Source organism: Mus caroli, unplaced genomic scaffold (genome assembly GCF_978045245.1).
Source record: "Mus caroli unplaced genomic scaffold, Mus_caroli_1 scaffold_7, whole genome shotgun sequence".
Taxonomy (NCBI): domain Eukaryota; kingdom Metazoa; phylum Chordata; class Mammalia; order Rodentia; family Muridae; genus Mus; species Mus caroli.
Genome location: NW_028227262.1, coordinates 112,190,996 through 112,206,926, shown reverse-complemented (window position 1 = coordinate 112,206,926; position 15,931 = coordinate 112,190,996). Strand labels below are relative to the sequence as shown.

At 39.8% G+C, this 15,931-nt stretch overlaps 1 pseudogene; it reads right to left on the bottom strand.

Moving 5' to 3' along the window:
• Window positions 1–15,931, bottom strand: part of LOC147004015 (large ribosomal subunit protein eL29 pseudogene) — a 55,906-nt pseudogene that overhangs the window by 1,224 nt on the left and 38,751 nt on the right.

Below are 15,931 nucleotides of genomic sequence, written 5' to 3'. Positions count from 1 at the left end.
ATGTAAATAAGAAAAGGAGTAAGAGAAAACAAAACAGATAGATTGCCATGAGAACTATGGCACAATATTTTCTTTTTAGCGAAGAGTTCCACAACCAGTTCCAGGACCTCTCAGGTTCCAGGACCTTTCAGGATACAGTGATTCTGTATCTTTTGAGGTTGATAGCCTCAGTCTGTGGAACTTATTACACAGATCCTACTGGAGGTGGTGTGGCATTCTAATGTATCCATTTTAAGAGAATTATAAAGAGGTTTAGAGGTGGATGCTCCCAGCCGACCATTGGACTGAACACAAGGTCCTCAATGAAGGAGCTAGAGAAAGGACTCAAGGAGCTGAAGGAGCTTGCAGTCCCATAGGAGGAATAACAATATAAACCAACCAGTACCCCCAGAGCTCCCATGGATTAAACCACCAACCAAAGAGTATATATGGAGGGACCCAGGGCTCCCGCTGCATATGTAGCAGAGGATGGCCTTGTCAGACATAAAATAGAAGGAGAGGCCCTTGGTCCTGAGAAGGCTGGATGCCCCAGTGTAGGGGGATGCCAGGGCGGGGAAGCGGGAGTGGGTGGGCTGGTAATCAGGGGAGGGGTGATGGAATAGGGGGTTTTCAGAGGAGAAGCCAGGAAAAGGAATAACATTTGAAATGTAAATAAAGAAAATATCTAATAAATAATAATAAAATAAAGAGGTTTATAAAATCTATAAAGATATAAAAGAGCCGGGCAGTGGTGGCACACGCCTTTAATCCCAGCACTTGGGAGGCAGAGACAGGTGGATTTCTGAGTTCGAGGCCAACCTGGTCTACAAAGTGAGTTCCAGGACATCCAGGGCTATACAGAGAAACCCTGTCTTGAAAAACCAAATATATATATATATATATGAAGATTTTCTAAAACTCTTTGAAACAAATTTACAGATTGTTAATGTAGCTAGTGGTCCGTTGGTAATTCAGCTGTAATTTGGAGAATATCTTTTCTCTCGGACAAAATCTACAAGCTAGTATGTAAACTCAGTGAGTAATTTGGTTGCGGTTCTGAAGCGGAGGCCCTGAGCCCCATCATGTGCTGTTTTCATTTCCAGATCTTAGAGACGCTTCACAGTAGTCAGCTGAAATTGTCACTCTGCATTGCTGTTGCCAATTACATAAATGCCATTGTTTCCATCTCATGGAATTCCTTTCTGCTCTCACTGTGCCCAGAATTGTTTTGGTGGGTAATGCCATGTCCAAAGCAGAAATAAATTTTGGCTCATGCAAACTGCTTGTCTTTCTACGATGTAGCTTTGTTTTACTGAGAGATGATTTCCTGAGACATTCAACTTTATGGGGATGTGATTGATTAGCTAGACAATAAGGCAACTAAAGAGATCAAGGGATTAGAGATGGAAAGGAAGAAGTCAAAGTTTCGCTATCCTCAGATATGATAGTGTATATAAGAGACCCCCCATATTCTACCAGCTGATAAGCACTTTCAGCAAAGTGGCTGAATACAAAATTAACTCAAAGAATTCAGTAGCACTCATTTGTACAAACAGTTATCAGGCTGAAAAAACAAATTAGGGAAACAATAACCTCCACAATAGCCACAAATAATATAAAATATCTTATTGTAACTCTAACCAAGCAAGACCCGTATGACAAAAACATCAAGTCCCTGAAGAAAGAAATTAACAAAAATCTCAGATGATAGAAAGATCTCCCATGTTCATGGATTGGTGGGATTAACGTATTGAAAACAGCCACCTGACCAAAAGCAATCTACAGATTCAATACAATTCTCATCAAAATCCCAACACAATTTTTTACAGTCCTTGAAAGTACCATTCTCAACTTGATATGGAAAAACAAAAAACCCAGGATAGCTAAAACAATCCTGTACAATAAAAGAATTTCTAGAGGTAACACCATTCCTGATTTCAAGCTGTACTACAGAGCAATAGTAATAAAAACTGGGTGGTATTGGTATAGAAACAGATAGGTTGATCAATGGAATTGAATTGAAGATCCAGAAATAAACCCACACATCTACGGGTGTATGATTGATTAGCAACCACAACTACGTATGTTTAAGACAAATCCACAAACTTTTGTGCATTTATTATCACAGTCAATTTAATTAGCATATCCATACCTTGCACAATTATATTTTGCTTATTGTGGTCAGAGTACTTATGGACTGCTCTTCTGTGGTTACTTATAATCACAAGTCTGCACATTCAGTCCCTGGAAGTTACTCATCCTACATAAGCGAAGTGACTGACATCTATACATCCTCCCCATCCCTTGTCTTAGTTAGGATTGTCTTGTTTACTGCTGTGAACAAACACCATGACCTAGGCAATACTTATAAGAATAACATTTAATTGGGGCTGCTTACAGGTTTAGAGGTTCAGTTCATTACCATTAAGGCAGGAACACGGCAGTGTCCAGGCAGGCATGCTACAGGAGGAACTGAGAGTTCTACATCTTCATCTGAAGGCTACTGGCAGAATACTGGCTTCCAGACAACTAGGAAAAAGCCCACACCCATAGTGGCACACCTACTCTAACAAGGCCACACCTACTCCAACGGGGCCACACCCTCTAATCGTGCCACTCCCTGGGCCAAGCATATACAAACCCTCACATCCCTCATCCCCAGCTGGCACAGTCTATTGTCTGTCCAACTACTGGTAGTATATGTATAACTGAAATCATTCAGGATTGCCTTGTTGTGCTTGTATCATTTTACGTAGTATGTCTTCCAGCTTTCTTATGTCATCACAACGGCAAGATTTTCTTCTTTTTATGGGTTAACAAATCGTCTATGCCTATACCATGTTATCTGTACTGGCTGGTTTTCTGTGTCAACTTAACACAGGCTGGAGTTATCACAGAGAAAGGAGCCTCCCTTGAGGAAATGCCTCCATGAGATCAGGGGGTGGGGGGCATTGTCGGTGGTGCCATCCCTGGACTGGTAGTCCTGGGTTCTATAAGAAAACAAGCTGAGCAAGCTGGGGAAAGCAAGGCAGTAAGTAACATCCCTCCATGGCATCTGTATCAGCTCCTGCTTCCTGACCTGCTTGAGTTCCAGTCCTGATTTCCTCTGGTCATCAGCAACTATGTGGAACTGTAAGCTGCATAAATCCTTTTCTCCCCAACATGCTTCTTGGTCATGATGTTTGTTTGCAGGAATAGAAACCCTGACTAAGACATTATCTTTAACCTTTTAGCCATGGGCATGCATTTACAGTGATTCTGTATCTTAGCTACTGTGGATGATGTTGTAAAGAACATGGAAGTGCACGTGGTCTCTTTGGGGTGTTGGGGGTACTTCCTTAGGTTGGATACCCTGAAGTAAGGCTACTCAGAAACAGGCATTTTTATTTGTAATACTTTTATTATTTATTGTCATTTTGAAATAATACTAATTATATCATATTCCCCTTCCCTGTCCTCTCTCCAACCCCTCCAACATATCCATCCTTGCTGTCATTCAAATTCATGGCTTTTCCCCCCCACTAAGCATGGTTATATGGCTATATGTCCCTAAGTCTAACCTACTCAGTCTGAATAATATTACTTGCGGGTATATTTCCAGGGACGATCATCTGGGATTGGGTAACTAATCCGTGTGCTCTTACCTGGGGAAGATGAGCATTCCTTAGATGCCTGTGGGGCTGTGACCTTAGTTTTTCTCTAGTCCACTTTAGCACGTCCATGGTTGTTGTATTTGTTCAGCTCGTGTTTAGGCAGTTAGATTAGTGAGACTTTGTGGGTGTAGCTTTTGACTTTACTAGGAGACACAACTTCACAGCAAACTCCGTGGCCCTCTGGCCTTTATAGATGCAGAGTTATTTTGTAGATCTATTCACTAGGACCGAGCTCCACAACTCTGCATTTTGATTGCTTGTGGGTTTTTTTTTTTTAATGATCTCCCATCTGTTACAAAGAGAAGTTTTCTTATTTTTCTTCTTTTTTTTTTTTTAGCAATTCTTCTACTGTTTTCCACAACTATCCTATCAATTTTCATTCCCAGTACCAAAGTACAAGGAAACTTACATCATCTTCAACAAATGTTATCTTTTGTTGTTTGTATATGTCTTGGTATTGAAATGACAGCATCAATCTGAGAACCTCAGGCAAACATTTATCACTGAACTATGCTCTCATCTTTGATCTAATAGCCATTCTAACTGGTGTGAGCTGATATTTAATTTGGGTCTAAATTCACATCTACTTGACAATTAATAATGTCAGGAATTTTAAGCTGGTCATTGTGTGTATTCAGGGCCTTTGTCCATTTTGCGGGGTGGGGGGTGGTCAGGAGGTGCTTCAGACAGGAGTTCTCTGTATAACAGCCCTGACTATCCTAGAACTCACTATGTAGACCAAGTTGGACTCCAACTTACAAAAATCCACCTGCCTTTGCCCCTCCAGTGCTGGGATTAAAGGTGTGCACCACCACTCTTGACCCTTTACCCCATTTCTTAATTGCTTATGTTTAAAACTATAGTATGTTTCATTGATCCTAGCAGTTTCAAACATGAGTGTGTCTTTCAAACAAACATGTGTCTTGATCATGTACACCCCAGCTCCCTTCCTCCTACCTATTCCTCTTCCCCTCTTCATGTTGTCTCCAGTTGTTGAAGCCCACTGAGTCTGTGTTGCCTGTTGATCTTGTGTAAGAAGGATAGATACAGTAATTTCATGGTGCAATGACAATGTCATGTCCCAAAAGACTGCACTTCACATTAATCCTCCAGCTCTGTTCCCCGAACCTTCATGGAGGGGGGGGGGGTCAACAATCAGTCACTTTTTCTCACCACTTTGATCAATTATGAATCTCCACATTAATTGATGATAACTGTAAAGAGAAACTCCTCTGGCCAAGGATAACAACAGCATTAATCCATACATGTAGAAGAATTTTAAGTAACATGGCTGCTCTGGCAAGGGTTCACATCCAAAGACCATATAGGTCTGTGTGATTCAGATGGAATGACACACCTTTAACCCCCCTGGCTGGAATATATACAGACACACATTTAATACATACATTTAATCCCAAACAATGACATTTAATTGCTGGGCAAACAAAGTGAAGAATCAGAGAAGATTTGACAAAATGAGTCAGAGATGAGATATGCCCAACTCTTACAAGAACAGACAGGAAACAGAGGCTACTTAAGAGCAGTGCAGGAAGTGGAGTTCAGTTGAGTTCAGTGAAGGTCAGGTAAATGCGGTTGAGTGTGTGCAGTTCCTTTCAGTTCCATTCAGGTCATACATTCACTGCAATCAGCACCGTTCAGTTCATGAAGTTCAGAGGCAGTTTTTCCAAATAGAGCAATTCAGTTAGAAACAGAGAGAAGCCAATTTGAATTAGTCATCTTGGAAAGGAGTTGGAACCAGAACAGCAGAGTTGAACCAGCCAGCCAGAGTTCAGAAAGAGCTAGCAACGGTCATGAGTTTATTCAGCAGTAAGTCTCAGAGGCTGAAACATTCTAGGCCTAGGTTAGCAGATGGAGGCTGGAAGCTAAAGCCTTCAAGGTCTGGGCTTGAAGAAGATTAGATTCTATGGAGGCTAGGAGCTTCCAGGCCTAAGCCTAGGAATAGATAGAACAGAGAAAGAAATGTTCTGGGCTCAGCCTAAGCATTGTATTCACACATCTTAATTAAGGCTCTCATCTCATTACTTCAGCATTTACACACACATATAAATATAAATTTGATTATTTATTTTCTTATTGTTGAGGTGTATCTCCCATATATTAAATATTGAGTTCTTAGGATAGTGGTTCTCAATGGTTGTGAGGTCACCACAACTTGAGGAACTGTATTAAAGTGTCATTGTAGTAGTGTGTAAAAGGGACCCAGATCTCAGTAGGCACATAGACCTTAGCACAACTGACTTCATAATGGAACTTCCATTCAGGCTGTAAAACTCAGCACATAGACAGCATCCCTTGCCAAAACTAAAACAAAGGCCTAATCTATCAAAATCCATATAGTTCTGGGAACGTCTCAAAATGTACTAACCTTTTTTTTTTTTTTTTTTAGTTTTTATAATTCTTTGTCTGGTTAACTGTTCTTCTTAGCTGAAGTATGTCAACCCAGAACATGTTTTTTTGTACTTGAAAGCTCATCCTGAGAAAGGCCTAGTGCTACATTGGTATACTGAGGACCCAGTGTAGCCGCTAGCTAGTTAATAAGGACTTCTGTTGGCTTTAACCCATGTGCATGAAGTCTTCTCTGGTAAATACCTCATAACAATTAGGACAAGTGAGAACCACTGTCTTAGGAGGTATGCAGTTTACATGCATTCTCACTCATATTTGGGGTTATCTGTTCATGTGATTACTTATTTCCCTTGTGGTACAGAAGTTTTATAACCTAATGCAATCTCCTTTGTCTACTATTATCTTTATTTCCTATTCTAGAGACAATATAAAAAAAATCATTGCCCAGACAAATATCACTATATTTCTATGAGTGTTGTAACAAATTGTCACAAACTCAGTGGCTGAAAAGAACATAAATAAATTTGCAATTTTCTAGTTCCTGATGTTAGAAAGTGTGAGGTCAGTTCAATTGGCATGGTTCTGAAAAGCCCAAGGAGAAATCCATGTCCAGTTCCCAGAGGTTGTGGGCATGGCCTGGGTATGGCTCATTCCCTGCATCATGGCCTCCGTGTGGATCCTTCCCTGCATCACTTCCTTTCTTTCCTGCTTCCTTTGATAGGCTCACGTTTCAGAAGACTGCTTCTAATCATAACTGCAATATATAAAGTACATTTGGAGAGTGTTGGGGCCCAAAAGCTCCTGGCATCTCAGCCTCCATCTTGTCCCTGGGCCATCATCTTTTAATTAACACTATTTTGTTTCTTCTACTACCTTGCTTCTGTTGACTTGGGACATTTTACGATAGGGGCTTTCTGGACATTTTACAATGGGGACATTCCTTTGATGTCAGTGTGTTACCAACTGATAACACCAATTTGGCCTCTGCACCTGAGCAAATGCCATTTGTGGTTTCAGCTTTCTAAGCCCTCTGCTTCCCAAGAGTAAATGAGACTTGAACAGAATTTTTTGTCTTGTCTCCTTCCTTCGTGTCTCCTGATCACAATTTGTCATTGTTGCTCCCTACCTGAGACCCCTGTTGCTTAAGTCCTGCAGGTCCAGGCAGGAGAGTTTCTTATATATAAGACATTTGTTTTTACCCAGTTTATTTTCTCTCCACTGCACTCTACATTTGTATGCCATATTGCGATTTTACTAATAAAACAATTGATACTAAAAAAATAAATAAAAACAAAGAAAAAAATGTCCTATATTTTGTAGTGTTGTAACAACTTCAAGTCTTACATCTGTCCTTATTCCTTTTTGAGCTGATGTTTGTATACTGTCGAATGGCCGGATTTCATTCTCCGACATTTGGATATTCAGTTTTCCTAGTATCACATACTGAAGAGACCATGTTTTCCCCATTGTATATTCTTGGCACTAGAAGGTTAGTCAGTCACTGGTGAATGCATGAATCTCCTTCTTTCTGTTTATGGTATTCTGCTTCATTGATTTATATGCCTGTTTTTATATCAGTGCGGTGTTGGTTTGCTTCTATGACTTTGTGGTCTATTTTGAAATCAGGTACCATGATTCCTCTATCTTTGTTATTTAGGATTTCTTCAGCTCTTTGGAGTCTTTTGAGTTCCCATTTAAATTTTAGGTTTCCTTTTTCTTATTTTTATAAAAAGAGCTATTGTACTTTTGATAGGGCTTGCATTAAGTCTATACATCACAGTGAATGATATGGGCTTTAAATAATAGTAACTTCAAATCCATGAATACAAAATATATGTCCATCTTTTGTGTTTTTATAATTTCTTTCATATATATTTTATGTCTCAGTGTACCCTCTTGGTTTGATTTATTTTAAGATATTTTTTATTATAACTAATCATTTTCTTAACTGGGAAATGCTTATTGTTAGCATGTAGAAAATAGAAACTACCATATTGCTTTGGACCCTGCAATATTGGTTTTCTCTAGTCTTTAGAGTTTTTTATATGTAAGATCACTTTGTCTACAAAGGAACAATTTCATTTCTCTTCTCTAATTCAGAGCTTTAATGCTTATTTTTCTTGTCTAATTGCTCTAGTGAGGGCATCTAGGAGTATATTAAAAGGGAGTAGTAAGAGACTGTAAGCACATTCTAATTTGCTTTGGGCCAGAGCATTCCCAGCAATGTTTCTGTATTTTGCCTCCCTTTCCTCCTACACCCTCTTAAAAATATTCCTGCACTTTATATAATGGTAGGGAGGGAAGAACCTTGAGATGATTGAGCCAGGGTATTTTCAATCTCTAATTTATGTTGACAATCTGTCAGATCATTTTTTTCCTCTTGGCATGAGCTGCTTTAGATGGCAACGCTTGGGTCCTTGTATGCAAATTGACTTGAGCTTCTGTTATCTTCAAGAGGACTAGAAGTTGGGAAGATGGTATGATCAGCAGCCTCTATCATTACCACATGATTATAATAAGTGCAAGAGGAAATTTCAAAACACGAACTAACAATTCTTTCAAGAAAACAGGCGTTCCAAGCAAGTGAAATAAGATAATATATTCTATTATAGAACATAACATGTGATCAGTCACTGTAACACTGACAAACAATGTTTTAGCATCATTTCTTAGGCTTTGGTGTAGAGCCATTGCTTGTAGTAAAAGAAGTTCAATGTGCAACAAAATGATCAGCAGACAAATAGTAGTGCCAGGAAGTCTGGGAACTTTACCCAATCATTCTCAATATTCGTAATTATCCCACTTATACAAGACATTGCAGCCCCAAGGCATGGTTTCTTTCACTAGATCATGGTACACTCATGGCCTGGTGTGACATATTGAGAGCATATTTCTGAGCATCTCTTGAATACTAGGATTTGTCTTTGAAGAGACACACCATCACTAGAGAACAGAAAACTTCAGAACTGGGAAGGCAGTTCGGTTCATAAAAGTATTTGCCTGGCGTGTACAGTGTTCTGAGTCTGCACACCCTGGGCATCACCTGTCATCCCAGCATTCTGGAGGTAGAATCAGGATGGTCAGAAGTTCAAGGTTATCTTCAGCTTGAGGCTAACCTGGACTAGAGACCTTATCTCAAAATGATGATGATGATGATGATGAAGATGTTCATAACTGACAGGGAACATTGCTTCTTCATAGTGAAAAAGTCCCCCCAAATAATAATCAATCAGAAAAAAAGCAGGTGGTATAGTAGCCCTGCATACAAGAATGTCAAAAAAATGCTGTATATTATGTTTTTCAGGAAAAGAAATGCTTTACATTCCCCTCAAAAAATTAAAATTTGCCTCTCCAGTGAAACACAGTCACATCATTTTCTCTGTGCTAGTGTGTAATAACTTGCTTGATTTCAGAGAAGCATGGTTTATGTTTAATGAGGCCACATTGGCTCCTTCTGACTGTTGCATTTTTTTTTTTTAAATTCCCAGATTGGTCAGGAATTCTGGTTTTTAAAAAAATTTGTTTGTTTTGGTTTTTATTTTTATGCAGACTTTGAAGCTAACAAAACCAGACTTTATTTATTATTTTTAGATATATTTTTTATTGTGTGTGTACACACGTGCTTGTATATCAACATGCACATACACCAAGACATACATGTGGAAGTCGGAGGATAACATGTGAAAGTTAGTTTTCTCCTTCACTGTGTGGGTCCTGAGGGTCAGACTTAAGGCCTCCAGCTTTGCAGCACTTGCCTTTACCTGATGAGCAATCTCATCAGTGCCCAAACTAGTCCTTAGGTGGTTGAGTTTTAGTTTGTTTTAATCTGGAGATTTTTTTTTCTATTTCCAGGATTTCAACAGAGCCACTGTTATTAAAGAACTAGACAGGGGGTGGGGGTGGGGATAGGTTGTCATAAAGAGATTTCCTCAATCACTCACCACCTTAGTTTTTGAGCTTAGATCTGCTTGGTCCTGGTGCTCACTTACTCAGCTAGACTGTCAGGCCACTGAGCTACAGGGACTGTTCTGTTTCTGCCTCCTCAGTGTTGAGATTGCAGCCATGTGCAGCTAATCTGTGCTTGCATTTTCTCATATGGGTTCTAGGGTACAAACCAAGTCCTCAAGCTTGCAGAGCAAGAACTTTATGGGCTGAGTCATCATCCAGTAAGGTTACCTCCAGTAAGGTTGTGAGTTTAGTCTGATTGTGCGTGTAGACAAGATCTTTCCCTGGCCTCACCTCACTCAGGCTACTAAGATATGTATTCTCCACTGAACTAAATTCATATAAATTAAATTGTATAACAAGGGCTGTGATGAAGAAGGCTGGTAAAGTCATGGCAATACAAAACAAGGTGCTATTAAGGTTTCAATGAATAGTGACCAAAGAAGATATTATAGAGGATTATGTGGGGTCAGGACAAGTGATAGAGAGATCACTAGGATCTCTATATGTGGGGTGAGAGTGAACACAGCCAAAGAGACCATTGTGCTGATCTGCATGCTTTTTTTTAACTCTTAATTTATTTTATTTTATTATTTTTTAATATTTTTTATTACATATTTTCCTCAATTACATTTCCAATGCTATCCCAAAAGTCCCCCATAGCGCCCCCCACTTCCCTACCCACCCATTCCCATTCTTTTGGCACTGGCATTCCCCTATATTGGGGCATATAAAGTTTGCAAGTCCAATGGGCCTCTCTTTCCATTGATGGCCGACTAGGCCATCTTTCGCTACATATGCAGCTAGAGACAAGAGCTCCGGGGTACTGGTTAGTTCATCATGTTGTTCCAACTATAGGGTTGCGGATCCCTTTAGCTCCTTGGGTACTTTCTCTAGCTTCTCCATTGGGAGCCCTGTGATCCATCCAATAGCTGACTCTGAGCATCCACTCCTGTGTTTGCTAGGCCCCTGCATAGTCTCACAAGAGACAGCTATATCTGGGTCCTTTCAGCAAAATCTTGCTAGTGTATGCAATGGTGTCCGTGTTTAGAAGCTGATTATGGGATGGATCCCTGGATACGGCAGTCTCTAGATGGTCCATCCTTTCATCACAGCTCCAAACTTTGTCTCTGTAACTCCTTCCATGGGTGTTTTGTTCCCAATTCTAAGAAGGGGCACAGTGTCCACATTTTGGTCTTCATTCTTCTTGAGTTTCATGCGTTTAGCAAATTGTATCTTATATCTTGGGTGTCCTAAGTTTCTGGGCTAATATCCACTTATCAGTGAATACATATTGTGTGAGTTCCTTTGTGATTGTGTTACCTCACTCAAGATGATGCCCTCCAGGTCCATCCATTTGGCTAGGAATTTCATAAATTCATTCTTTTTAATAGCTGAGTAGTACTCCATTGTGTAAATGTACCATAATTTCTGTATCCATTCCTCTGTTGAGGGGCATCTGGGTTCTTTCCAGCTTCTGGCTATTATAAATAGGGCTGCTATGAACATAGTGGAGCATGTGTCCTTCTTACCGGTTGGGACATCTTCTGGATATATGCCCAGGAGAGGTATTGCTGGATCCTCCAGTAGTACTATGTCCAATTTTCTGAGGAACCGCCAGACTGATTTCCAGAGTGGTTGTACAAGCTTGCAATCCCACCAACAATGGAGGAGTGTTCCTCTTTCTCCACATCCTCACCAGCATCTGCTGTCACCTGAATTTTTGATCTTAGCCATTCTGACTGGTGTGAGGTGGAATCTCAGGGTTGTTTTGATTTGCATTTCTCTGATGATTAAGGATGTTGAACATTTTTTCAGGTGCTTCTCTGCCATTCGGTATTCTTCAGGTGAGATTTCTTTGTTCAGTTCTGAGCCCCATTTTTTAATGGGGTTATTTGACTTTCTGGAGTCCACCTTCTTGAGTTCTTTATATATATTGGATATTAGTCCCTTATCTGATTTAGGATAGGTAAAGATCCTTTCCCAATCTGTTGGTGGTTTTTTGTCTTATTGATGGTGTCTTTTGCCTTGCAGAAGCTTTGCAGTTTCATGAGGTCCCACTTGTCAATTCTCGATCTTACAGCACAAGCCATTGCTGTTCTATTCAAGAATTTTCCCCTGTGCCCATATCTTCAAGGCTTTTCCCCACTTTCTCCTCTATAAGTTTCAGTGTCTCTGGTTTTATGTGAAGTTCCTTGATCCACTTAGACTTGACCTTAGTACAAGGAGATAGGAATGGATCGATTCGCATTCTTCTACATGTTAACAACCAGTTGTGCCAGCACCATTTGTTGAAAATGCTGTCTTTCTTCCACTGGATGTTTTTAGCTCCCTTGTCGAAGATCAAGTGACCGTAGGTGTGTGGGTTCATTTCTGGGTCTTCAATTCTATTCCATTGGTCTATTTGTCTGTCACTATACCAGTACCACACAGTTTTTATCACAATTGCTCTGTAGTAGAGCTTTAGGTCCGGCATGGTGATTCCACCAGAGGTTCTTTTATCCTTGAGAAGAGTTTTTGCTATCCTAGGTTTTTTGTTATTCCAGATGAATTTGCACATTGCTCTTTCTAATTCGTTGAAGAATTGAGTTGGAATTTTGATGGGGATTGCATTGAATCTGTAGATTGCTTTTGCCAAGATAGCCATTTTTACAATGTTGATCCTGCCAATCCATGAGCATGGGAGATCTTTCCATCTTCTGAGATCTTCTATAATTTCTTTCTTCAGAGACTTGAAGTTTTTATTATACAGATCTTTCACTTCCTTAGTTAGAGTCACGCCAAGATATTATATATTATTTGTGACTATTGAGAAGGGTGTTGTTTCCCTAATTTCTTTCTCAGCCTGTTTATTCTTTGTGTAGAGAAAGGCCATTGATTTGTTTGAGTTAATTTTATATCCAGCTACTTCACCGAAGCTGTTTATCAGGTTTAGGAGTTCTCTGGTGGAATTTTTAGGGTCACTTATATATACTATCATATCATCTGCAAAAAGTGATATTTTGACTTCATCTTTTCCAATTTGTATCCTTTTGATCTCCTTTTGTTGTCGAATTGCTCTGGCTAGGACTTCAAGTACAATGTTGAATAGGTATGGAGAAAGTGGACAGCCTTGTCTAGTCCCTGATTTTAGAGGGATTGCTTCAAGCTTCTCACCATTTACTTTGATGTTGGCTACTGGTTTGCTGTAGATTGCTTTTATCATGTTTAGGTATGGGCCTTGAATTCCTGATCTTTCCAAGACTTTTATCATGAATGGGTGTTGGATCTTGTCAAATGCTTTTTCCGCATCTAAGGAGATGACCATGTGGTTTTTGTCTTTGAGTTTGTTTATATACTGGATTACGTTGATGGATTTCCGTATGTTGAACCATCCCTGCATCCCTGGGATGAAACCTACTTGGTCAGGATGGATGATTGTTTTGATGTGTTCTTGGATTCGGTTAGCAAGAACTTTATTGAGGATTTTTGCATCAATATTCATAAGGGATATTGGTCTGAAGTTTTCTATCTTTGTTGGGTCTTTTTGTGGTTTAGGTATCAGAGTATTTGTGGCTTCATAGAATGAGTTGGGTAGAGTACCATCTGTTTCTATTTTGTGGAATAGTTTGTGAAGAACTGGGATTAGATCTTCTTTGAAGGTCTGATAGAACTCTGCACTAAACCCATCTGGTCCTGGGCTTTTTTTTTGGTTGGGAGACTATTAATGACTGCTTCTATTTCTTTGGGGGATATAGGGCTGTTTAGATCATTAACCTGATCTTGATTCAACTTTGGTACCTGGTATCTGTCTAGGAACTTCTCCATTTCATCCAGGTTCTCCAGTTTTGTTGAGTATAGCCTTTGGTAGAAGGATCTGATGGTGTTTTGGATGTCTTCAGGATCTGTTGTTATGTCTCCTTTTTCATTTCTGATTTTGTTAATTAGGATGCTTTCCCTGTGCCCTCTAGTGAGTCTGGCTAAAGGTTTATCTATCTTGTTGATTTTCTCAAAGAACCAGCTCCTTGATTGGTTGATTCTTTTAATAGTTCTTCTTGTTTCCACTTGGTTGATTTCGCCCCTGAGTTTGATTATTTCCTGCCATCTACTCCTCTTGGGTGAGTTTGCTTCATTTTGTTCTAGTGCTTTTAGGTGTGTTGTCAAGTTGCTAATGTGTGCTCTCTCTAGTTTCTTTTTGGAGGCACTCAGAGCTATGAGTTTTCCTCTTAGAAATGGTTTCATTGCGTCCCATAAGTTTGGGTATGTTGTGGCTTCATTTTCATTGAACTCTAAAAAGTCCTTAATTTCTTTCTTTATTCCTTCCTTGACCAAGGTATCATTGAGAAGAGTGTTGTTCAGTTTCCACGTGAATGTTGGCTTTCTATTATTTATTTTGTTATTGAAGATCAGCCTTAGTCCATGGTGATCTGATAGGATGCATGGGACAATTTCAATATTATTGTATCTGTTGAGGCCTGTTTTGTGACCAATTATGTGGTCAATTTTGGAGAAGGTACCATGAGGTGCTGAGAAGAAGGTATATCCTTTTGTTTTAGGATAGAATGTTCTGTAGATATCTGCCAGATCCATTTGATTCATAACTTCTGTTGTTGTTTCTAGGGCGTGGTTCCTGTCCTTGTATTGGTTTTTTCCTCTTATTTTCCTTTGAAGGGCTGGATTTGTGGAGAGATAATGTGTGAATTTGGTTTTGTCGTGGAATACTTTGGTTTCTCCATCTATGTTAATTGAGAGTTTGGCTGGGTATAGTAGCCTGGGCTGGAATTTGTGTTCTTTTAGTGTCTGTATAACATCTGTCCAGGATCTTCTGGCTTTCATAGTCTCTGGTGAAAAATCTAGTGTAATTCTGATAGGCTTGCCTTTATATGTTACTTGGCCTTTTTCTCTTACTGCTTTTAGTATTCTATCTTTATTTAGTGCATTTGTTGTTCTGATTATTATGTGTCGGGAGGTATTTCTTTTCTGGTCCAGTCTATTTGGAGTTCTGTATGCTTCTTGTATGTTCATGGGCATCTCTTTCTTTAGGTTTGGGAAGTTTTCTTCTATAATTTTGTTGAAGATGTTTGCTGGTCCTTTGAGTTGAAAATCTTCATTCTCATCCACCCCTCTTATCCGTAGGTTTGGTCTTCTCATTGTGTCCTGTATTTCTTGGATGTTTTGAGTTAGGATCTTTTTGCGTTTTACATTTTCCTTGATTGTTGTGCCGATGTTCTCTATGGAATCTTCTGCACCTGAGATTCTCTCTTCCATCTCTTGTATTCTGTTGCTGATGCTCGTATCTATGGTTCCGGATTTCTTTCCTAGGGTTTCTATCTCCAGTGTTGCCTCATTTTGGGTTTTCTTTATTGTGTCTACTTTCTTTTTTAGGTCTAGTATGGTTTTGTTCATTTCCATCATCTGTTTGGATGTGTTTTCCTGTTTTTCTTTAAGGACTTCTACCTGTTTGATTGTGTTATCCTGTTTTTCTTTAAGGACTTCTACCTGTTTGATTGTGTTATCCTGTTTTTCTTTAAGGACTTCTACCTGTTTGATTGTGTTATCCTGTTTTTCTTTAAGGACTTGTAACTCTTTAGCCATGTTCTCCTGTAATTCTTTAAGTGAGTTATTAAAGTCCTTCTTGATGTCCTCTACCATCATCATGAGATATGCTTTTAGATCGGTGTCTAGCTTTTCCGGTGTGTTGGGGTGCCCTGGACTGGGCGAAGTGGGAGTGCTGGGTTCTGATGATGGTGAGTGGTCCTGGTTTCTGTTAGTAAGATTATTACGTTTACCTTTCGCCATCTGGTAATCTCTGGGGTTAGTTGTTATCGTTGTCACTGTTTAAAGATTGGAGCAGACTCTGTGTTCCACTCACCCGAAGTCTCAAAATCCTGTGGCGGGTGTCGTGGGTAGCTGGCGGGTGTCAGCCGACCCTGTGCCCTAGCTACCACTCAGGCCAGATTTCTGCCTCCCCAACCAAAGCAGTCTCAGGTCCCGCGTGATTGGACTGG